Here is a 23,298-nt window from a genome sequence, read left to right as displayed (position 1 = left end):
ATCAAAGCAGCACCCTCAGGTGTTGCTGTGATATACTGCTTGCTTACTAAAACCCAGCAGTTCAAACAGCCTGGCTGTATTTAATTGGGATATACAGTATTTCCAACTCGGAGAGCTCAAGACCAAAGAGGGTTTCACTTAGATCTTTCACACTGCCATTGTTCTGCTATTTGCTCAGAACAAAAGACATTTAGGACACCAAGTTTTGGTGGAACAAGGGCTGTAGGACTCTCTAAGTCATCACCATGAGCTTTACGGGAGGCTGTCCTGTGCCCACTCATCTGCTGTTCCCACTCAGAAGACCATCCTCTCTTCTTTCCACAGCTGCATGGAGCAGCTCTTCCCCAGCGATGGCTGAATTACAGAATCATTTAGGTTGGAAAGGACCTTTAAGACCATAGAGTCCAACCCTTAAAGTAACAGTGCCAAGTCCACCATGTCCCTAAGCACCACATCTACAGGCCTTTGAAATGCTTCCAGGGGTGGTGACTCAACCACTTCCCTCGGAAGCCTGTTCCAATGCTTGACAACCCTTTGGGTGAAGAAATTTTTCCAAGTATTCAATCTAAACCTCCCCTGGTGCAACTTGAGGCTGTTTCCTCTTGTCCTATTACTAACATCTTCACTACACATCAATTGTGTATGTAAAAAAAGTTAGACTAACAGTACACCATAACGTAGTTTTGGTGTCTTTAAAGTATTACAACAGAGGAGAAACCATCCAGATGATGAATTCTTGCCATTACCAAGACAGGCTCTACCAGCCACCATTCAGGATTTGTGAGAGTCTGGAGCAGTGCTTGGCTCCAACAGACTCTCTGAAATTCATGCGCGTCTAAAACTTTGGCCTTGCATGACCATTGGAGATAGAAACTATGTCTCAAGGATGCCAACTAGATCTGAACTGCTCTACTTGGGACCAGAGATGGGAGATTTCTTTAGGGACACTTCTTTCAAGAGACCTCTGCAGCAGTAAGAGAGAATGGAAGGGAAGTCTTTCAGGCAGTAAGATCTTCCCCCATCTCAGGGAAAGCAAGGGAAACCTTGTCTGCTAAATCCTGTATAGTAAACATGGTGCATCCAGCTTTGGGGTGAAGACAACTCATTTGGGGTTTGGTTACCTGAACTCTTGACACTGTGCCCTTGTATGCTGCAGATGGAGCAGGGTTCATAAGATGGGTATGGCACTCAGTACGGTGCACTCCACACTCTTTCACCATTGAATTAGAGGGTGGGGACAGACTTTGACATCTGAAAGGAAAGTCTTGGAGAAAATGAAAATGATGTTGCATTTTTCAAAAAATTCAGCCTTAGGCATACACCTGGAATATAAAATATCAGCCCAAATGGTTAAAGTTTGTCAAAGTCTCAGAATGTGTTTTTATAATAGGAAATATTGGGCAAACTTCATATTATGCACTATTAGCCCCGCCTATTAGAAATATTTCCTTATGGGTAGCAAAGAGGTCTATACAAACCAGCATCTGTAGGTGCAGTCACTATTTCCTAGTGTGAAGTATGTCCATGATTTTTGGCTTTTTCAAAATTACCAAGTGCAACAAGACAACATGAATGGAATAATCCCTAGGTGAAATTATATTTTTAAGGAAAAGCTTGTTTTGAATTATGCTGAAGAAAAATGCATCTTTAAATCAATCAATTCCCATTTAATCACATGGATATTAGTTAAAAACAGCTGAATGGACTTTTTATGTTTTAATTGTGAAAATTCTCTCACAGGCTGGATTCTTCTATGCCAAGTTTCTGTGCCGAGCACATTTTTACGGTCTAGTTATAAACCCTAGAAAAACAACGTTTATAGGAAATGTTGACACAACCTTAACTAAAGTGGTGCTAGCTGACACCTCTATATTTTCAATTTGGGGATTTCTACTGGGAAAATATAAACGCTAATGCAGTAAAGGAAGCCAACTATAATAAAACCCTCACAGTCTTCCTGTTCACCCCATGAAGACCTACTTCAAAAAGCACCAACTCAGACTGGAGATGAGTTGAAGTTAACTGCGTTCCTCTGAGGGCACTAAAAATTACCTGTAGGTAGTTCAGCCTTACAGTTGAACTTGCAAGACTTCAATTTGGTCAAAGCCACGTGAATATCCATTTAAAAATCCTGAAAAGAAAATGAGAATGTGCATAAGCTTAAAAAAGGGTGCTAGTCCATTTATATCCTTCCTAGCACAACATAAAAAGAGGAAAATAGACTTTATAGATTCTAGTCAAACAAATGTAAGTACGCCCAGGGGAAAAATACAGAGATGGAAAGTGAAAAGTGAAGTTAGCTTCCTACCTGTATCTTTTAAGTATGCCTTGCCTAAAATGAATTAATAAAAGAAGGGCTGGAGCCTCTCCTCAGCCTTCTTTTTAAAGGTGTTTGCACAGATTCATGAGCCAAGTAAGATCAGGATGATTGTCAGGACAGCTTCTGAGTCTTGGTGAGAGAGATCTGAACATCCTGGGTAGCTGATTCTTCCTTAAGAATGAAACCCAATCATGTTAGTGATATACTGAAAGTGATACGTGATGAGGTAGTGTTGGAGGAGGAGCGTTGGAAAAGGTGGTAGAATAGTCTCAAAACTAAAATATGAATCACACAGAATCACAGAATGTTAGGGGTTGGAAGGGCCTCAAAAGATGACCTAGTCCAACACCCCTGCCAGAGCAGGATCACCTAGATTAGGTCATACATCTAGCTGGGTTTTGAATATCTCCAGAGAAGGAGACTCCACAACCTCTCTGAGCAATCTGTCCCAGTGCTCCATCACCCTCACAGTGACAAAGTTTTTCCTTATGTTCACATGGAACCTCCTATGCTCCAGCTTGTGCCCATTGCCCCTTGTCCTATTGCTGGATTTCACTGAGAATAGCCTGGCTCCATCCTCCCAACACTTGCCCTTTACATATTTAGAAACATTAATGAGGTCACCCCTCAGTCTCCTCCGGGCTAAAGAGACTCAGCTCCCTCAGCCTGTCCTCGTAAGGAAGATGTTCCACTCCCTTAATCTCCTTGGTGGCCCTGCCCTGAACTCTTTCAAGTAGTTCCCCATCTTTCTTGAACTGAGGGGCAGAATGAAAAAGAAATTATGTTGTTTAAAGGAAAATTGTGCTGCACCTGCCTGATTTCCTTCTGTGATGAGATAGATGACTGGCCCTCTACATAAGGGCAGTACAATGAATTGCATTTACCTTGCATTTATCAATATTTCGAAGATTATTTCCCATAGCATCCTAGTAGCCAAACTTGGGAGGTATGGACTGGATGACTGGTCTTGAAGATGCCCAAATCATCAGGCTCAAAGGACAGCAGCCAGTGGTTCACAGTCTAACTGGTGACCAGTTGAGCGGTTGTTTGGATTTAACAGTGGGGCTAACACTGCTTAATATCTTTCTTAGTTACATGGACAATAATCTATAATAAACTCTCAGAAAATTTACAGATGCTAGCAAATTGGGGAGAGTGGTCAATTTGCTGGAGGGCAGAGCCGCCATTCAGGAGGACCTTGACAAGCTGGAGAACTGGGCCAAGAGGAAACTCTTGAGCTTCAACAAAGGGCAAAGCAACTCCTGCACCTGGTTTGAATTAACCCCATGCAGCAGAACAGGTTGGAGTCAGCTGGCTCAGTGGTGGCTCGCCAGGAAAGGAGCTGTCAGTCTTGGTGAACAACATGTTGAACACATTGATAGTGTGCCCCGTGGCAACAAAGATCCATCTGCATATCAGGCTGTATTAGAAAGAGTAAAGCAGGCAGGTCAAAAGAAGTGACTATTCTTCTCCCCTTGACACTGATGAGACCTTGTATGAAATAATGTGTCCAGTTTGGTGGCCCCTCATTTAAGAGACATTGATAAATGGCAGAAGTGTAGAAGGCGGCCCACAAGATGCTGAAGAAGCTGGAGGACAAGGTATGAAGGTAAGGTTGAACTGGCTTTGCTGGTTCTGGGGGAGAGAAGGATAAGGAGAAATCCCTGCTGTTGTCTTCAGTTACCTAAGGAGTTATTACAGAGATGGGGTTGACTTGTCTCAAAGCTACACAGCAGAAAGATAAGAGGTAAGACAAATATTGGAATGGGAAATTCTAATTGGACATAGGGAAGAACAAATCCCAGTGACAATAGCTGAACAGTGGCTAGGTTTCCCACAGAGGTTGTGATAACTGTCCTCAGAGATATTCTGGACAAGTTAATCCTTCTTTGAAGAGCAGGTTGGAGAAAGCAACCTCCAGAAGACCTTTTTAATCTGAATGGTTTTCTTTTTCTTTGCTGTTTAGAAACCATCCTAACTTTCCAGTTCAAGAGTTGGGTGTGGAAACCAAGACTTTCCAATGTCAATTCTGGCATTTACTTGCTCAGCAGAAAAGGAAAAAGGCTTACCAGCAGCCTGCTAGGTTTCAGATCCTGTTCAGATTCCTCCTTTAGACAAACTGCCTGCTGACAGAGCTTGATACTGGCCTGTTTCTGAGAGCCTTCTCTGTTTTTACAGAGAGGTGTGTTGAACTCTCTAGCAACATTAGAAAATATTGGTCTGACTTTTTTGTTAGTTGATATCATACACAACCTTCACCTATTCAGAGGTGAACCCTAAAAAGTTATGTAAAAAGCCAAACTGCGTCATCCTGGTAAACAAATGCAAACCACTTTGACCTTGTCTTAGACCTGTGATGACCTATCCTTATGTAGCTCCATTTCATGTGCTTAACAAACTGCAGTCCTTTGATTCAGTGAGACACTTGCTGCTTTTACCATTACTTTTGTGTTAAGTTTAATTGTCTATTAAGAAGATAATTTGGGCTACACCCCAATTAAAGTCAGACATACCTAACCTTCTGCAGTTCCCCAGAGACCTTTCACTAAGGTGTCTCTATGAGCAGAAGAGCTTTGCATGATGGTTTTTTTAACCTTGCTAACACTTTAGCCATGCTGGCAGGAATTTATCTAGTTTCTGCCCGCTGCCTCCTTCTTATGTTTTCCTCAAATGGTTTCACAAGGTATCACAGTAACCTTGGCAAAAAATGTGTAGTCTACTTTAAGGTTAATGCTAAACTTCTGTTGTACATTACTTTAAGGTTTAAAAGAAAGATAGTAAGTTCCAGTATGTACCTGTCAGTACTAAATGATTGTTCATTTCCTGTGAATTGGGAATAAAGTAATAACATACATCTGGTGAGCTAAGACATGTTGCTTATTTCTTTTTCTTCTCTGAGCCATATCCTTTACCAGCTGTGAGACATCACCATGCAGAATCTCCAAATACCTTTGAGGAAAATTAAAACAAAGAGGGCTGGAAGGGACCCCCTGTGTCTGGGAGCCCAGTCCGCAGCTAGCCCCAGGCCACATCACACAATGCCTTTCATCAGCTGTTCGCACTCCATCTTGCAACCCCTTTTGTGCCCCCATGCTTGCACTGGAAGTCTGCTCTCTCCAGCCTTGATTGCTCAACTAGCTAGATAACATCTTTCAGTTTCCAGTTAGAACACATTCATGGGCAGTTTATGCCCATTTGTTCTTCTGCCAACGCTGTACTTTATCTTTAAAAGATCTTTTCCTTCCTTGATGTTTAGCCTCTTCGTGTATTTATAGAAGCAATGACATTCCATATCAGCTTTTGTTTTGCTACACTAAACAAGTCAAGCTCTTATGGCCACCTTATGTGAAGCAGGCCTTCTACTCCTCATATCCCAGTACCTCTTTGCTGCCCTTGTTCTCTGGTCATCCTTGACCCAGAGGGCTCTAGCTGGACGTGGTGTTCCAGATAAGGTCTCACCTAATAATTAGATGTTTACCATTTTCTCAGGCAAATCATGCCAGAAGATGACGTGCTGAAAGGATATACATCACCAAACGTACTAAATACACTGAGAAAAATCCAATTACAACCCTCCTTCCCTTCTTTAATTTAATACTTCTAAATGTGAGGTGCTTGTGGGCACTGCAAGACCACGAAGCTTTGAGGAGAGATCCTGAAGCACACATTAGAGCCTTAAAGAGGAGGCTGAAGTATGAAAACAACAGCCATGGAAACGCAGTGACCAGCATGAGGAGTCCAAGGGAGAAGTGAGGTAGGATTTATTACTGCACTGCAATGGATGATAAAGGAGGTGATTAGAAATTAACTGTCAAATTCAATTCTTTATACTCTCCTGACATGAAAAACACTTAAAACATAACGATACATATTTACATTAATAAAAATCTCAGCCTGTGGCATTTTCACAACATCTTCCATTTGAAAGCAGAAAGGATGGCAAATGAAATTTACTCTATGCTATAATTCTGTTTGTACCCTGCATATGTCCAAATCAGAACAACAGAAAAATGCAACTAGCATGATTAAGTGGAGGAAAGAAGATCCTTTGCATTTTTCTCCACATGCACTCATGCTCTTGAGTAACTTAATGTAAAAGTTTAAATTTTATGGTCTCATTGTTCATTTCCGAGGCATGACCTGAATAAAATGCTTGGGGAAAAAAACCCTGAAACAAAAGGTCTTATTCCCTGAATGTGAGTAGATGGTCTTTTATGGAATGAAATTTGAATGTACATTGTTTATTATGATACTAAAATAACAAATTTCTTCAGTCTTTCACCGCAGTTCCAGAAATTAAGTCTCTTTCATGATTCCTGCCAGCACTGAGCTATGCCCCAGTAGAGTAATTTTCTTCAGTATCACACACCACATAAATATCATAGTTTCATCTGATGGTAATGAATCTTAGAGGCAAATAGTTCTTTTCCAGCCCTTTCATATTATATTCATAAAGGTATGAGGGCAGCTTGAATCATTAAACATTAAACTGAAGGCAGCATTCGGAAGAGACCTGAATGGGGACCTCCCCGCTGGATTAAATGTAATGTTCTCCTTGCAGAAAACGGCGAACTTGGCTGCATGCAGGAGGTTGCTCAACTGCTCTGCTAGTTCCCAGAGAGGAGAAATTGTGGTTTATGCAGTTTTGCTTTATGTCAGAAACAGATTCCCAGGCACTGTTCAGATGCAGTGGCATTAGGCAAAATCTTCTTACCTTTTCCGCCCTTTGTGGTTCTCTAGACACACAAGCATTGTCTTTACGCATGTAAATCTCTGTGTTTTGAAGATATTTTTCCTCTGTGACCTGCCTACTGGACTGGCTACAGCTCAGATTACAGTGGTTTTCAATGGACATTAAGTGCATGCTGGTACTTCTTCAGGCAGGAATGACCTCTTGGATTTGGAGCTGTAAAATGCAGCTACTGTGTTTACTCAGTTGAGGGACGAATCATGCTCCACAGGTCTCATATTCTCAGGTTGGTTGTAAACCTTTTTGTTTTGCTTATACTATGTTCTGGGACTCGAATTTCTCACCCTCCTGGGGCTGCCGCCTGTACAAGACTCTTGAAAAACACAACTGAGTCAGCCCTAGCTCTGTGTCAGTCACACGTCCAAATCCCGATGTCAGCTTAAGCGTAATACCCAATAATGGAGAAAACTCAGCTGCACTGAAACAAGGTTGCTACACAGGGCTGTCTTTTTATTCTAATATCTGCAAATGAGGCTATTTCAGGAATTGAGAATAATTCTCTTGGAGCAACGAAGTTTATATAGCCAACATAAACAAACCTATGCCTGCTTCATGCCAGGGGAGGAGAGAAGGGGGTGATATTTCTTTTGCTACCAACATAGGCTCTTTTGCTTGAGTAGTATTTTTGGCAGGTGCTACCATATTTAACTTCCCACAATGGCACTGTTTATTTAAGGCCAGTATAAAACATCCCTGGCCCTTCCCTTAGATTTTTCAGTCCGTCGGTTGACTTTCACGTATCCTTTTAAGCACATTTTTTGGTGCTGCCTTTGGAATCACTACTCGGTGCCCTTAAACGAAATCCTTCCAAGCAATGAGAACTCCATCTCAGCAGGGCAAGGAAATAAGCTGTACCAGCTACCTAATTTTGCTCATGGATTTCATTGCTTTCTGTATAGCCTGTTCTAATGGGTAGTTTGGAGGAACAAAATAACTGCTAGACCAGAGGTCTACCTAGCCAAGTACCTTGTCACTGCACAGATCAGTTGTTACCACTAAGAGAAGACTGTAAAAAATACAGAGGTGCTTTTCCTAATACGTACTTGAACTTTAGGTGATCATTTTGCCTGAGGCTGCACTGTTATGTTTTATCAGACCAACCTATGAAAAATTTACTTCTGGTTTTTGCTCTGCATTTTTGTGGTATAGAAAATATATTTGCAGCTATAAATCTTTCCCAGCTTTGCATTTGATTTTAAATCAGATATCTGTAGCTGTAAAAGCAAGTTTCAAATCCTTACAGGAAGTTTACTAGGTCCTTACAGACGATGGCTTATGGTCAGCCCACACAGCCTCAGCTTTCTACAGAACACAAGTATTTTTACAGGCTGAAGTCTCCCTTTGTGTAAGTGCAGTGACATCGTTTCTATGCGTAGCTGTTATGTAAGTTGCTGGTCTCTGGCTTTGTATATGCCAGAGTGGAACTGCACTCCAACCACAGTGTAGTAATATCCAGTTCTGCAAGCTGCCCCAGCTCCTGATATGCCCCCACAGGCTGTCCCCTCATGAGTCACTGTAGCTGCAGTCATAGGACATCTCTGTCCAGGAGCACCCTGTGGGTTTGGGGTTGGAGGCTCGAGCAGCCAGAGCTTCTCCTGCAGGGAATGTGCTGGGGATGGCCTTACTGTGGCCTGTCTGCATCCCACCTAGTGCGTCTCCCATGTGTGCTATTTCTGCTAAACAGAATTTACTGTTGGCATTTAGGTAAAGCCCAGCAGCGCTGACCCTGGATGCTCAGAGATTTTGGTCATGCTCTTCTACTGTGTTCTCCAGGTAGAAATATCAACTATTACTTTAGTACTCTCACCACCATCACTGCCTTTTTGTGTTTTCCTGTGTGGTACCGTGGGTGCCAAACACAACCCAAACAGCCATCTGCAGGAACAGGGTCTCCCAGAGGAGGTGCAGAATGCAACAAACACACACTCTCTTTTCCCAAGGACACCTGCCAGAATCCTGCTGATGCATCAAGCATAGGAAAATACTTGGCACAAGCCATGCCTCCAAAGATTTCTCTCCTTGTAGGTAGTGGAAAATGTTCCTTTTATAACATAGTTAGTTCATTTTTTGGTTCTCTCTATAAGTGAATGCTTCTGTCCTTCCCTGTTGCAGTGTCCAATAAGCACAGCCACTTGTGGTTTCTCAGATCTCTCAGAGCACTTATCCAGTCCCATTTTAGCTCCTGCCTCAAGGTGAGTGGTATGAACTGCTGTCATGCTGCACTCTCTGCTCTGTCCTGTGCTTCTGAGAGTTTCCTTTTTCCCCAGAAGACTTCCCCTAATTCCTTTTCATTTTTTTTAAGTCCTTGGACTTTCTAACAGATGCGTCTTCTTAATGGCACTAAGATTTTTTTAACCCATTAATGGGTACGGCTTTCACCAGTATGCTCACAAATTGTGCTGAGGTGGTGGCATGACTAGAATATTAATAACCAATGCATTAGCTTGCTCAGGAAGGACAGGCAGGTTTAGACAGAATGAGATATACTGCCCTGCATTCAAGGGTACGTACCTGTGCTGGGAGACCCAGAAATGTGGAAGAAGTTACAATCTCTGAGAAGGTAAATGGGGAAAGGAATATGAGGGCTTTAATTGTGGGGATTGCAAAGCATCAAACAAGGAAGACCCAAGGCTTTTTGTGTCCAAAAAGCAGAATCTGCCCAAGGATGTGATTTTATATGAATGAATGATTTTAACTGTCCCGGTGTTCATTGGAGAAAGAATGCAACTGAACACTGATGTCCAGCAAGTTCCTGGAATTACTGGTGTTGTTTTTCTGTAGAAGTGGAGGAAGGAGTCAGAAAGCAGACTTTTCTAGATTTGATGCTAAGCCGTAAAGAATGATGTGAGAGTGTGAAGGTGAAAGATAACATGTGTAAAAGTGACCTTAGAGTCACGGGGTGTATGACCCTTGGAAATGAAATGGAGAAGAGCTAAAAAAGGTGATGGACTAGAAGAGTGGAGGCTTCAATAAACTACTAGCTATCTGCTATCTAAGTGCACATAAGCATTAAAGAGAGCTGTAAATTCCTCAAGTTATTTCTAAGGACAGTCGTATACATTACTCCGCATCAGAGAAACTATAGACAGTGTAAAAAGAGACCAAAGTGGTTAAGCTATGATCATTTATAATATGTGCCCAAAGGAAACAAAATTTAACCAGTCAGATTACTCAGGGCACTGAAAAAAAAGTAGCCTGACCACGTAGGACCAAAATCTGTGCTTTGTCTTTCCCGATTCTTTTTTTTCTGATCTAAAATTAGATGCAAAGAGCAAGAGACATGAGGCCAAGTTCAGCAGTAATGTTGGTGAGTCCAAGGAAAGTGATGGGTTTTATTTAAAAATTAAGGAAAGCCAAGAAGGCTGAAGTAGATCATTTTGCATCACTTTTCACTCAAATGGTCAGCTCTAACCAGCTGTCTAGCACAATTAAGACTGATGATCACAGGGCTTAGAATAGAGAATAGGTTAAGGAATTTGTAGACAAGGTTAGGTGCTTTCAGATCAGTTGCACCTGCTTGATAAAATCCATCTGTGGATGGCACAAACCTTGGCTAGAAAACTGTATGCAGAAAAAAAAATCCATCAGCAGTTCTCTGCTAGAGTACAGGTTTATTTCTGGAGGGCTTCCACAGGAATCTGTTCTGGATCATTTTCTGCTTGATGTCTTTCCTGAGGACCTGAATAATGCAATATATTTAATAAGTTTGCAGATGACATGGAGCTGGAGGGACCGCAGATGGACTGCACAACGGGATTAGAATTCCAAATCATCTTGAAGAAATTTATTGAAGAAATGACCTGCCAAAACCAGAATGAAAATGAATAGGGACAAGCGTGAAGCACTAAGCTTGGGCAAGAATGATCACCTGAACAAATATGGGTTGCAGGGGAGCCTGGTTACCTGTTAGCTCTTCAAACAGGATTCTGGAGTTGCAGTGGGTCACAAGCTGAGCAGGACTCAACACAGTCATGTTGTTTCAAAAATGCAGACTCAATACTGAACTGTGTAAGCAGGAGTAAAAGTTAGAAGGCTCTACTGAGCATTACTGGGAAATACCCACTTTTAACCAAGGCCCTTCAAAAAGCATGGAAACTAGTTAACTAGTTCAGAATAATCAAAGAGACCAACATGAATGATTGGCAGTAGGAATCACAACCTAGGAGGAAAGCCCGAGAGAAATATGCTTGCAGAGCCTAAACATCCCAAAGATTCAGGGAAAAGGAGATATACTCAGTAACTATACTCAAATACATAAAAGGTCATGTAAAAAAAAAAAAGAAAGATCTTGCAAATTTTTCCATGGATCAGAAGGATTTTCCCCATGTTGTCTATACAGAATACAGCTCTGCAGGCTGTTTTTAGGCGCACCAATTCTTATTATCAGTCAAGACTATCTAACTCCTTTTATTTAGAATCACAGAATACTTTGGGTTGGAAGGGACCTTTAAGCTCTAGTCCCACCCCCCTGCCATGGGCAGGGATGCCCTCCACTAGCCCAGGTTGCCCAAAGCCCCATCCAACCTGGTCTTGAACACTGCCAGGGAGGGGGCTGCCACAGCTTCTCTGTGCCAATGCCTCACAGTATAGATTTTTTCCCCCCAATATCTAATCCAAAACTCTCCTCCTTTAGCTTAAAGCCATTCCCCCTTATCCTGTAACTACACTCCCTGATAAACAGTACCTCTCCAGCTTTCCTGGGGGCCCCTTCAGGTATTGGAAGGCTGCAGTGAGGTTTCCTCAGAGACCGGAGAGGATACTTCTCCAGGCTGAACAAGCCCAACTGTCTCAGCCTGTCTTCATAATATGGTCAGACTTATTCTAACTGTGGTAAACAAAACAAGGAAGGATACACTGGATCACTGTTTCCACCCCTCACTATGCTGTGATTCTTACATAGATGATACTGAACATGCACTTGGAAAAAAAGGTATTTCAAGAATAGATTAAAGGTAAGCACACTCAGAATCTTAAGATGATGGGTGTTTGTCCTTCAAAATATAAAAAGAAGAACAATTAGAAGAATGAAAGGTGGCAGTAGGAGCACACAGCTTGAATGTAAATTCATGGTCCAGGGGCAGATTTAGTTGATTTTAAAGATTTTCACTGAAGGAAGTTGCAAGGTGGGAAAGAAAATCAGGAGGACCTGGTTACTGAGGCCAGCTCCTGCTCTCTTCCTTAACCCCAGGCTTCTTATCAATTTATTCTTAGGGTTTTTGACTTGTGCTCAATTTCCCTAGCAGCAGAGTTCACATGTACTTGATTACTTACACAGGAGACAATTTAACCATGAAAACCTCATATGTGAGGGATTAGCTGAGGGCAAAGTAGGGCTCTTAAACTCTTAATATAAGTATAGTCATGACAGCACAGTTTGATTAAATTGAAACATTTCACTTAGCAAAGTATAGACTGAATTCTAATAATTTTAAAGGTGTCAGAAAGGAAGGGGTACTAATTTCACTCAGCACATACTGTCTGCACTTCTGTCTCCCTGAAGGGAACAATGAACAAACCCTGCATGGAAACAAATAAACAACTACCTTTCCTGTACATCATTCATCTTCTGCTACTTGCAATTGTTATGGGCACATCTGCATGATTTCCACAAATCCTACTACGCCTCATAGATAAATGAGGTTAATGATAGCAAGTTTTATTTGAGAGGCAAGACATGCTTGCTGTATTAAGATAAAATATAAAAGTGCTACAAGCTCTCTCCTTCAGGTCCTGCAGATATAAAAAAATAACTTATTTGCAATGTCATACCAATGTTCTTCAAGATACTACTGCCATCTTAGTCACACTGTAACAGTTTCTCCACTGACCATGGTTTTCATGCTTAATTTTTATGTTTACCATCAGTCACGCAATTCCAATTGACATATGATTTGATTTTTCTGTTACATAAACCAATTTTACATCAGTGTAGTTCCAGTAACTGGGGCTACTCACGCCACAAGAAAAGCACCAAACCCTTTTTTATTTCCTTCAGTTTTTCCTTCCTAAAGTTCTTGGTCCAGATTCTTAACTGATTTAATTTTTCTCGGTTGTCTTCAGCACAGCTCAGTTGACTTACTGTACTGGCAAATCTTTGCCCTTCATTGTTACAAGTTACCTTTGAAATGAGTAAGTTAAAATTCCTGCTGTTGTCTACCAAAATCTTTCCTGTGGGGTGAATATTCTGAGCTCTCTTCCTGCCCACATGGGCACCCATGTGATTCGCTAAAATACTTTCTGTGAAATCGCTGGCCCAACTTGCAAGGCAGCTGCCTAAAAATAATCACCTTGAAATCAATGGCCAGTCTTAAGAAACCTGGTTCATACATTTTATGTGATGTGATAAATTACCACTGCACTGTATTAAGAGTTTATACTGAGAGTGACTCAGGTGGATGGTATGAACTGCTTTATCCACCAGCTACAAATCTGCTCTCCTCTGCCTCGCTTCTGCCCTGTAGAGAGGGGGAAAAAGCAAAGTAGATTTATGACTGGTTCCAACTTTGGTAACACAGCAAACAGCCCCCCAGGTGTGTTCAGAGGCAAAGAAAACGTGCAGCCCTCACCCTTCCACTATTGCTCACAATTTAAAAGCCAGTCAGCAGCAGGAACAGGAAGAGAAAAGGTCACCAGAGGACAGTGTCCATGGCCAGCATCAGGTTTCAGAGTAGGAACCGTAAGGGAGAAAATGAAAAACATTTGGACTTAATTAAGGCACTAATCTGGAAAAATGAGGAACAGTTAAAAGCTGCAGAGTTGGGGCATTGTACAAACTTCTTGATTGTAAAGTAACCTTGCAGTAGCTTCTGCTACTGAGAATAAAGAAAGAAGAGGTTGTCAGAAACTGTGGCTCCAAGGTCTACCCTAGAGCACTGTTTTTTTATAGTGCAGTAGCATCAATAAAGGCAGAGGAGGTTGTACAATAGGAAAGGAGTCTGCGAGAAAATGGCATACACCGCTTCGAGCTTTGCTCCTCAGCAGATAGTGCTTTTGCATCTTTGAAGATGTATATTTCTCCTAGAAGTAGCTTTTCAGTTGTCATCTTAAATTTTCTGCTAGAAAATTCGCCTTGTGCTTATAAATATTATATAAATAGCAGGTACATCTTGAGTTATATGACATAACACTGTGGACAATATGCACATATATTCACTCATATTTATCTCCAAAATAAAGGTGGTGAGGACAGCTGCACAAAATGAGGTAAGACAAGATGCTGGTGTCCCTTCTAGGCCCTTTACAAGGTCTATCTACACTGCAGCTCTAATCAGCTAAAGGCAGGGATACCCAACTTAGTTCCAGGCCTCTGTGTTTGCCACTAGTTTGGATACAACAGTGCTGAAGAACAAAGCTAGGGGACTTTGTTATACTCAGTGTCCTGCTCATACTTCATTGTGGAAAGCACATTAGAAAACCTTCCAGTTCCGGGCATCCCAGACAGGCAGGCACTGAAAACGCTCGACCTCAAAGGCTGTCCTTTCAGCTGCTGTAAATTGACAGAGCTATTCATCCGAGTAATGCGGTGCTGCTCAGTACGGCAGCGGTATAAATTTACCCATTAGAAGCTCTATGCACATGTATGAGGTTATTCAATAAGCAGGGAATTCTGGTTAGATGAAGGGTCAAAATGGATGTTGTATGTCTAAAACCATAATTCCTTTTTTTCTTTATGACCAAAACAAAGACTAAGAAGTATATTTTGTCCATGTGCAGAGATTAGGGCAGATTTGCTACAAGACTGGGTAAGCATGCCTTACGCAAAACTTTCTATGGAAAGATAGATTTCTGGGCCAGGATTCAGGACAGAGGGATGAGTAGGAAAAAAGGGACATGGAAATTATTATTTTATATCAGCCGTCTTCTACTTTTTAGAATCACATTTAATGGAGGCACTAAATTTTCAGTATAATAAAAACGAAAAGTTGGACATCAGACTTTTTCCTGTTCCAGTTTCCATCTGCAATTTCTCAGCTTTCCTGTTTGAGGACCCCTATGGCCACATCCTTATCTACTGGAATTTGGCTCCATTAAGAACAGAATGATGCTGAGCTGTATCACACAGGGATATGGCTCTCAGTGCAGGTATTACTTCATTTGAGTGGGGTGCCTATGCATTGCTTTGTGTGCAGCTGTCTGGGCAAACCAGTTGCAAATTGTGCATAGGGAGCCTCTCTAGTACCTGGTAGTAGCCCGCATCTATTTGGCGTGATAAGTATAATACATAAGAACAAGGTAGTGCAGAATCAAAGCAACCTCTTGTTCCTTCCCATAACATACAGGAAAAGGATGGAGCATTGATGTCTACTGAGTTAAAGAATTACTTGGTATTATTAAGCAGAAAAAATGAAATACAGCTTATTTTTCTGGTAGAAATACACACTACTCAGTAAGAAGACTTAGATGTTCATGGCTCCCACATGGAAGTTCTTTAAAAATCATGTTTTGTGGCAGTTCTTTCTAAAAATGGCTGTGGTGTGCACTAAATAGTACAGTTGTTGCTTTGAAAAAGCCTGTGTCTGCAGTGGTATGAAAATAAAATCCCACATCAAAGAGTACAGTACAAGTTATCCCTGACCCACAGACAAAGGATATTTATGCAAGGATGTGTGGGGGGTTTTTCTAAGCAATGTTTTTCCATTTTGTTCTTTTTGAATTGCAAATATTTTTCTCTTCTCTTGTTTTCCCACCACTGGTGAAATGTGTCTCCTCTCAACCTTAGCACAGAACCGGACAGGTGTACTGCAAGCCCCAAACTTGCAATTTAAGGGAGGCTCTTGCATGGGTCACTAGAGGCTGGTAGAGCTTATTCTGGTACCACTAACGACAGATTCATGCTGATGGAACACCTCTGGTTGAAATCCAGGTCTGTGTGAACTCAGGGCAAAGACTGACTTCAAGGATGGCCAAATGAAATCACCTTACAGAGAAAGCATTGGAAATACCTTTGTTATTTATACATTTGATTCAAGCCAAGTGATCTAACTGTTGATGAATTTCCGTAGCGTAAGTCCCAACTAAAGCCAGTAAAGTCAACCAAGCCAATCTTGTTTTATGTATGTGGGATTTGGATCAGAATTTATCTAAAGATTTTTTTTTATTCATTTCAGTGGAAGTAATGAAACTAAAGGTTCTTATTTACAGCTGAATAGGGATGTAAAAACAGGAGTAGATGTGGGGAGAAAGGAGGATTACAGTGAAGTTCTCTCAAGTGCCCAGCCTACTAGGCAGCAGCTTGTTGCCACCTCCTCTGTCAGTCTTCATAGTTCCATGCCATTCTTATATTTCTTTTCAAAAAGTCTCATAAGATCAAGGAAAGTTCTGCCTTTTCTTATGTTACCTTGCTCACCTGGAATATCAACAAAAAGGTTTTCTACTTCTCTTTAGCTACTGAAAGGGCTGGCAGCATTTTAATGCTTATAAGTGGCATCTGTGCAAGGCAGCTAGATGGGAAGTCTTTTTCTTTTCTTTAACTTCTACTGCCCTCTGAGGCAAATTTCACCACAGGTGCCAGGGAGTAGTCATTAATGCCCTGCCATGCATGTGTGTGGACTGCTGCAAAGGTCCTGTCCTCAAGAAGTGGTATGTTTAGTTCCACCTAGGAGTCACTAAACATGAACTGTTCATGTTTAGGAGGCATTGTCAGAGCAAATGAAGCAGAAAAGGTGCTCCCAAAAATCAGTGGACACAAATATCTCCCCTCTGCTTTCTGAAGAGATGCCAGTTCCTCCTGAGTATACACCTGGTAGAACAGCACTGCTCAAAGAAACATCTCAATCTTCCATGGCAACAATCCCAGAAGCTGATCTGCCAGTCCCAACCTGGTTAACTACTAGCAGGCAGTAAGCAGGGCTAGCCTGCTTCCTGAAGAGTGAGAGCAAACTATTCCTTCTGCATTGTGGACAACTTTCACACTGCTGCTCTAATGCTGCAACTCTTAGGTTACTCCTAGGACAAAGATTTCTAGGATTTTCTGACAACCTGCTAGGAGCCCCAGCGATTGGAGTTTCGCTTCACCACCTATCCCAGCAGCCCTGCTAGCTGTCTGAGCCCACAAGTACGGCTCTTATCATCTGCAGCGATTCCAGAGAAATAGCTCTTCAGTCTTCATCTTCCTGCTCTTTCTCCATTAAGCATATTCCCATGTCCTCAGAAGCCCTATGAAACTACACTGCAAAATCCTCCTGCCTGCACGCCTGCCAATGCATGCGTTCTCTGATAGCCGTGCTCGTGGCACTCAGCAGCATCCCCTACGCTGCCTCGCAGCAGGTCAAAAGCGGCACTGGCAAAATCATTAGATGCCAGCAGAAGAATCATGGGAGTTGTTAGTTTTAAGTCCAGTCTCCAAATTCCTGTAGTTTCTGGCAGGCATCCTAGAATTCACCATTAGAAAAAACACTATGGAATAGCTTCATGGAATGCTGAAGGTTTTATACTTAAGACGCAGAGCTGTAAAGACTGTGTGATTAATTAGAAAAGCACCTTGACTGTGGACGAAAAAAAAGGTGGTATGGATGCAGTTCTGTTTAATACAGTTTAATTACTGCATTTTCAATGAATGAACTGACTAATCCAATGAAACAACCCCAAGTAGACATATCCAGGAATTTCCACTGAAGTCCCCCACCTCATACCCACTCTTTGCATCTTTCCATGGTTTAGTAAAATGGAATTGCAATTTTGTACACTTTATTCTTCAGCCTGTTCCAATTAAGAGTATCCCTACAATAATTTGTTTTCATTCTTTCTTCTGTAGTGAGAAAAGCTTTTATGTTAAAAATGAGAACAGCCCTTCCCCCCATATACTGGTTTGTGATGTGAATATTCTGGCATCTTTATTTTTACCGATGCAAATTCAGAGACACAACCTCTCTGCATGGGGGAAAGATGTAGTTATTTATACATAACATAGAACATGCTCTGGTATGTGTTCCTAGCTGAATATATTAAAAAAAGACAACTAGTAGCTCAACAACATCTCCTGAAAAATTAACATTCTCAATTCAGTGACATTTTTCATTGCGTATCTTCATTTGGCTTAGTACACTATGCATGAAAGCATCAGATCTAGAATCATCAGTGACAGTTACTACACTCCAGCTTTTACCTCCTGTTTCTAGGGTTTTTTTCTTTTACTTCAACATAGACTACATTTTCAATTCTAAAGCAGATAATTCATAAAAATATCAAACAGACATTTAATCTATCTAGGACTACACATGTCTTAAAGGCTTGAAAATCCTGTACTGAGTGACAATATCAATTAATTAGTGACACTAAAAAACTTTTCTGTGTGACATTTGAGAAAAACCTGGCAAGAGCAAAACTAATACTTTCTCCTTGTTCCTTCCAGTTGTAGTACAAAGGTTGACTCCCTCACACTCGGCCTGTCTTTCAGATATGTAACTTTTACCCATTACATTGCATCACTAGATGCAATGCTCTGACTCTCAGTTTCATGCCACTTAAATGATGTAATATGCATGCTCATGGATTAAAAGATAGTTGCTGCTTTTTTAAAGGAAATACACGCCATGGTATGGGTTATTGTCATCATTAAAGGGAGATTTACCGACTTATGAAACACCCAAGTTTAAATCTTGGAAACTTGAGTACAAACAAATGGCCTAATAAAACACTTCTCTGATCAAAGTTTCATCTATTCCAGTCTTCTGTCTCCTAGACAATACACAGGGAAGAGTATTACAAGAAAATCGTATTTCAGTGCTTCTTTGGAATACTCTCCTACCTTCCATTACCTGTGGTCCTGAGGCTGCTTAACCCAGAGCTCATTTTTTCACATGTACTAGCCCTCTACGGATTGTTCTACCAAGAATTTTTCCACTTGCACTTTGAAACCAGGTAAACATCTGAGCTCATGTGAAAGTATAATCAACAGAAGACGTAGAGTATGCCAAATGAACCAGCAGCCCATTGAATGCTCATCGTAAGACTGATTTAAGTGTTGATTGCAGTTCTTAACTAATGCTGCTTTTCCTTGCATCCTAACTGTAAGAAGGTTGCTTCTAGTCACCTTATGACTAAAATGCATCAGCTTTTAGATCTACTCAGTATTTTATTCTTGCTTCTTACACTCCTTATGTTTCTACAAATTTAGCTAAAGTTAATGCTTTTCTATACATCATTGTATTATAATTGTATGTATTAATAGGGTATTATAGGCTATATTGTTATGTTGGTTTATTACAGTATCTAATATTGTTATAAATATTTATATACATTATATATGCATACTTGTCTTTATTAGGCTAATATCTTCCTTTAGCTTTATTCCCCTGGGTGGAAATTCTAGCTAGATTGCTTGTACCAAACAAAAGCATCTTCCTCACTCATTTCCCAACTGGCCATGCAGCTCTGGAACCTGATGTGGGGGGAAGCAGCCTCAGGTCCCACAAATCCTCAGCATGGAAACAATTCCAGTAGCTTTCAAACTGAATGGATCCTTCTCACACCTTGGGTGCATCTACTGTATAATGACCAGGATGTGTCTTACTCCTTTGCTGGCCTCTCTACCAGAGATACCATGAGGTTCCTGAGACCAGGCATCTCCTTTAGGGTCTCTTACATCTGCTAAGTAACTCAGTCAGTACATTAAATCTCCCTTCATTTGTGTTCTCATTACTATCTGGACTATAATTAGTAGGAATTCCCTAGGATATCCTGCATCCTTCTTGTGACATATTTTGCCCTTAACCCAGGAGACAAATTACCAAAATGGTTCCATCTCTTTCTATTCAGGACGCAGATGTCTTGGCACAGGATTTGCACTGAAGAATCACAGCTCGGGATTACCGGTCTTTTCCTTCCTCTCACTGTGAGACTGCTCATGGCCAAGAGCTGGACTGTGACAGGCCTTATAAGCTCCTTTTCTTAACCCGGCAGCCTAAGGAAATGAGGTATTTGCAGCACTGCTTTTCATCTAGGTTTGGGGGTTTATTTTTCCCTTTTCTGCCTGTCTTGGTAGTAACATCAGAATCCACCTAGAAACTCCGTGTGCATGTGAAACAGGTAGAGTCTGGAAGAACTCCAAATAGGGGAGAAAAGTGAGCTAAAATTGTGGGGGATTACTGGACATAAATTGTGACATACTTTTGGCATCAGCGGCTGGCTGATGAGTCAGCAAGCTCAGAGCATCCTAAGGTAGAACTGGTGCCTTTCGCAAAACTGGGAGCATCATGATGGTCCTGAGTGAGACTGAGGTGGACAATACATAGGAAACCAAGGTTCAGGAATTTTGAGACCATCAGAACAACTTATTTTCTTGCCTTATAAGAGAGTACTGTTTAAAATCAGGTGTTGTGTTTGTGTAGCTTTTCCTTTTGAGGATCACAACGTACTATGTGAGCATTCGACTATTTTCACACACACCCCTTCTGAAATTAGGCACTCACTGTATTAATAAGGCAAAACATGTAACTGGCTTTGCTCATTTAAAGTACAGCCCAAGCTTTTTCTCAGTAGGCCTCATTCACAAATACCTTTTTAAAGTATTCACATACAAATAACACATAAGAGAAATAAAAGAAAAGGAAATGTGTCAATTATGTAAAATACTCAAATAATAAGCTATGAAAAGTATTTGACTTCAATATAATTGATTAAAAACTATAACTGTTTGCTTCAGATATATGTATGACAGTAATTCCAAAAAGAGCAAGTATAAAGAATAAATTTTGAATGTTTTTAAACATCCTGATTTTCTGGGGGTTTCAGAGGACAGACTTTTGTTTAATCATATTTCTGGGCTGTTGCCAGGCTGTCACTATTCCCTAGAGCTGAATCTCTGGACATCAGAAGTTCTCCCCTGGAGCTGCATCTATAGACATTAAAGATTCAGAATCATTACATACCTTAAGCTAAGAGAGACGGGAACTAGGGCCTAATTACAGCTTATGCCCATTTAAGGTTCTTTAAGCTTAATACAGAAGCCTTGATGCAAATGAAAATCAGGTCCTCAGCCACTTCAAAAGTACTCACAGAAAAGGTTAAAATTCTGTTTAACTTCCTCTTCTTATCAAAGTCTTGGAAAAAGGGAGCCTTTTCACAACCACTGAGGTACCGCATGTTTTATCTGAAGTCTGTCGTTTAAAAAGGGCCATTGATTTTTCCACATTAAGGGTAAAATAGCAGGAGATCTGTGCCTCACAAAGTATTTCACAGATACCTGCGAGCAACAGAGCAGCTCACTATTCAAATCAAAACGGGATTTCTGGGATTTAACCGTAGGACTTTCAGGGCTCAATTCCTTTGGCCTTGTCTTAAATTAAGAGCCAGAAATTATTTCCCCATGAGACTCCAAGTTAGATCTTTGCCAAGGCCATGGGTCACTTGATTGCATCCAGAAGTTTACTCCAAACTTAGCTGGTGATGTGTCGATGTGATGAGGTTTCAGCACATGATACTTCACAGTGACCAAAGCTGGTTCCCATGATTTTTTAATTCAGTTGGGGAATAGAAGCACATAAAATCCAAATATAATTTTCAGGGTTTTATTCCATGTTATGTTTTTCCAGAAATACAAGCATTTAAGAGGACCTTTGATTTCTCACTTCTGTCTGTAGGCCACAGAGTTATTCATGGAAATGAAAAATAAAACTGCCATGTAGATGCACTGCTGTGAAAAAAAAAAAATACTAATTAAATGTGGAGTAAGGGACTGTGATAAAAACTCTTGGTAATATGACTGGCCACTGTGGGACAAGAGGTCATGCTTTACATGCCAAGAATGACATTGTGATGCTACAGGGGTTTGAGAACCAGTTGGAGAGTCAGTTCTCTAGTTCAGTGACCTCACTTCAGTGGGAACTGTACAAACACAGAAGTTGACCAAATAAATTTAGATGTATTTATAATTCTCTTGTGCAGTGAAGTACTCTGAAGACAAGGGATGTAGAAATTACAGACTGCCAGTAATGGTAAAAGAAAACAACAACAAACACAACTTTAAATATATATTATATAGAGCAGCCAAGGAAAAAAACCCACGTTCCAGAGGCACCTGCCAATCGCTCAGTGACACACAGCTTTTCCACACCAGAATCCTTTTCCTATCCGGTCTGCCTGTAAGAGGAGCCTCCATCTTATTTAACATTCTGGGCAGAACAGACTGGCTGGAGTGCACTGAGGAACCTTGCAATAACATTAAGGCTTCCTCACCTCAGAGCTTAACCGGAAAAGGAGAATCCGTTTCTCTTGCTCACTGGGTATTGTACTGAGAAAGTCTTTCAATTATTTCTTTTAAATGAAAGAAGGGAGGTACTAAGTGAGAACTGTTTTAAGACGTTTAAAAAAAAACTCTCTTAAATTTCTTGAGGTTAAAAAGAAGAAAAATTTTCACAGTCCAGCCTCCCACACATCCCATTCCCATACATTTTAGAGAGATCTATAGGTTGATATAAAAAGTTCAGAAGCAACACAAGTGGTTGCAATTTTCATTAAAATCATAATTTTCTCTTGTGATTCAAGAGCGATTCTCTCACTGTCAGCTCTGCTAAACAGTGCTGCACGTATGTCACCTTTGTACTCTTCATGCACCTCTGCAAACTCTGTCCTGCAACAATCACCTGCAAGAAGCGAAGACCCAACGAGCAAGTCCTCTGCATACAAAACTGAATCAGAGATATGTATCCTTGTATTACTGCACAGACATAGCAAAAACACACACAAATGAAGATTTTTATGACAACATGTAATAAACCATCTATAAAGCAACTAGTATATCCTTGCCACAGATCATCAGGTCTTAAAAAGAAGGCAGGCTGTGTGGGATTCCTGCTCTAGTCACTGGTCTCTGCGAGCCATAGCTGTCATTCAAAGGTGTATTTTTATGAAGCATCTCTTCATGGTCAGCATAACGTCTTCATGAATTAACTCAAAATTATAAGCGAAAGTGATGTAGTCCATCAGTCCCTGAAGCACAGCATCCTCTATACAGCAGTTCTAGAAAAAAGACATGCAGAGGTGAAGTGTTACACCCTGGGCTGCAGCTACACCACACACCTTCCCTGGGCAGAGCCCGGTAGTATTTGTCCCTTTTCAGGCTTCACTGCCCAGTGCTACAGGAAGTTTCCTAGCGAATACCTCTTATCCCCTAGGAAGCACAGCAGCTGGGCTGGCTGACGGACTTACAACTCTGCACATTTTTCAAATGCTTCCTTGACTGCTTTTTAGGAACAGCTATTTTTATAAACCTTTTGTTACTTCTAAGTTG

This window comes from Gallinula chloropus, assembly GCF_964237585.1.
Source record: "Gallinula chloropus genome assembly, chromosome: 2".
Classification (NCBI taxonomy): domain Eukaryota; kingdom Metazoa; phylum Chordata; class Aves; order Gruiformes; family Rallidae; genus Gallinula; species Gallinula chloropus.
The sequence above is the reverse complement of the archived record's forward strand: the minus strand, read 5'-3'. Positions refer to the sequence as shown.